This window comes from Chrysemys picta, chromosome 22 (genome assembly GCF_011386835.1).
Source record: "Chrysemys picta bellii isolate R12L10 chromosome 22, ASM1138683v2, whole genome shotgun sequence".
Classification (NCBI taxonomy): Eukaryota; Metazoa; Chordata; order Testudines; family Emydidae; genus Chrysemys; species Chrysemys picta.
In genome coordinates, this window is record NC_088812.1 from 11,376,298 (window position 1) to 11,379,142 (window position 2,845).

Genomic DNA, 2,845 nt, shown 5'->3' on the forward strand with positions numbered 1-2,845 from the left:
AACGGTTCAAGCAGGAGATGTCGACAGAACCCAGAAGTCCTGCGCCCAATCTCTGCTGATGTCGGCGACCACTGAAACAAGCAACCCCCCTGGTGCCTCGGTTTCCCCATCTTGTACTGTGGAGATGATTACCTACAGCATGGGGACTGTGAGGATTAGCTAACAGGTATCTGTGAAGTGCTTTGACATCTTCAGAGGCATGGCGTATTGTCCCACGGTCTTTTGTCGCTGCAGCCTTTCTCTTTGCAGTGCCAGGAACCTGCTGTCTCTGTTCCCATGTTCCAAACCCAAACATCTGTTTCACAAACCTCACCCACTTAAACCCAGCAAGAGCACCTCAGAAGTGTGTCCCGTCTGGCACCCGTTTGTCTCGGACAGCCACTTCAAAGGAAGCATAAAACCCCGTATCTGTGCAATGCTCCACCGACTGTGTGTCATGGGCTCTGTAGGGAGATTCTCCTTTAGCTCAGGTGGCAGGGGCCTGTGCTTTCTGTGCAAGATGGTCCGAGCTCTAGTCTCACCACAGCTGTGTCTGAGTGGCCACGTCCCTGGGGAGCTCCACGCATGCCTCTGTCCCATTGCAGTACAGTGCTGGACTGTCTGTGGCTGTGGGTCCGATGCCTCCTTTTAATATTCCTCCAGCAAGCATTGAGTTAACCACACCCCCTCCCCCCAACTCAGCCTTTTAAAAAATAGACCAGTGGAGCTAATATAAGAGCCAACCTCCTCTCTCCTAGGGGGCTGTGTGGAGGAGGGGGGTCAGCTCCAGCGTCTGGCTGTTCAGAACTGGAGTTAAGAATTTCTTCCGAAAGACGCCCAGACTGTGGTGTCCTTTCTCGCTGTCTGAACCTTCCCACCCCATTCCCTTTGGGCCTTCTAGCCAGAGGCCCTCAGTTCTGCAGATGCTGACGCATGTGTTTCCCGTTAGTCAGCGAGCCGCCCCGGGGACCTCCCTGAGGCTGCCTGAGTGCTCCAAGTTGAGCAGAGGTGTGACAGAACATGGAGCGATCCCTGGGGGCGCTGAATCCCCACCAGGCCGCTGGGATTTCCGAGTAGGAACAAAGCTAGTTAATGTGATTAGGGAAACGGGGCAGGCACCCTGCAGGCCCAGCCTTCCTTTCCCCCTCAGCACAGCAGCTGCCCCCTCCGAATCAGACTGAAACGGTTTATTTCCCGTTCCAGGGAGTCCGGCTCCAAAAAATCCCCACCCCCCACCTGCAATGGGACTGAAAGCTCCCCCTGGTTAAAACAGGCAAGAAACTTTCACAGACAAGGTTTAAAATTTGGGCCGTTTGTGTTTCATTCCGGTTTTTTAAACCTGCTGTTTAGGTCACAGGTAGGCTTGGCCAGGAGTCTACGGGAATCGACTATTGAAAGCAATCCGGGAGATTTTAATAGGTACGATATAATTAATAACATTATGTCATGTTGGGGAGGGGAAATCTCCCGGAATAGCTTCAGCAATCTGTAAAAATGAGGGGATGGGGCCAAACAATTGATGCATCAAAGTTTTAGTTATGTGGGTCTAAGTGCAGGACACCTGGGTTCTGTTCCTAGTTCTGGGAGCAATTAAGGTCTAGTGGGTACTGGGAGGCAGGATGCCTGGGTTCTATTCCCAGCTCTGGGAGTGGCTGTAGGAGAGAACTAGGAACCAGGACCTCATGGCATGTAGCTTGCAGGTAAGCATCTTTAACTCAGATTTAATGGTGTGAGCCCAGGACGCTGCTGTGGAGGTCACGTCGTTTTGTGTCTACATTGGGGCCTGATTGCCCTCTCGCTACCGCAGCTCGCTCCATGGAGTTAAGCAGAGCTGCTCCAGGTTCACCCGGGAGTGAGAAAGCAGTGTGGGACCCGGTGACTCTGTTACAAAGCAGCACGTGATGCCAGTCCAGGTGCAGCTGGCCCCCTTCTCCTTACCCAAATGGAGGAGTTAAGAGGCCAGGAAGAAGCAGCTGGTGGGAGGCCTGCGGCTGGACAGGAGAGAGGAAGAGGGAGAATCAGATCACTCTGAGAATGACCCAGAAGAATGAATTAAAAAAGGCGAAAGGGGAAGTGCTGTTTCCGGTCCCCACAGAGCCCTGCCAGCCATGCCAGCCAGCCTCACAAGTCCGTCGCTGTAGGGAAGCTCCAGAGACATTTGCGGTTAGGCCGGAAGTAACCCGCTCTCCTTCCCCCGTGGGAATCTGAACACCAGGGTTAACCCCCAACGCTTGCAAGAAAGGCTCTGGGGCCTTTGGGACCAAGCCATGGCATCGCCTGTGCAAGACGGCCCCCAGCAGTAACCGTGTCTGTTGGCATCCAGCTGGCATGCTGGGGGCAGCATTCTCTTAAAGGGCAGAGCGCCAGCGCGGCTCCCTGCAGCACAGCGCCCCTAGCCCTGCCCTGGGGCATTGGGAGAGCACCCGAGCGTCCCCTAGGGATCATTGGGGTCAGCACTGATGGTGAGGGCAGAGCGCCCCCTTCTGAGTCACTTGCATCACTCCCTGCAGCCCAGCGCTGCCCTGGGGTCAGCACAGACTGAAAGGAGCGAGGCTCCTTCCCAATTAGTCGGTACTAACCAGTTCCTCAATTGCTTCCCAGCCCCACACACTGGTCGCCCCTACACTGGCCCCACCAGAGCGACCAGCATCGCTCCCAGAATGTCTCTCGCCTGCTCCTACTCCAGCCCAGTAAACTGAGGCAGCTTGATGGCTGCCAAACCCGTAGGCCCTGGCTGCTCTGTGCGGAGACTTGGTGCATTTCCCTTTGTCCAGACAGGGGTTTGGTGGGAGCCTGGGGAAGAGCCGGGAACGCTGCCCACCCACACCCTGGCGTGGGGGAGTGTTCGGACAGGGACTGGGCGGGA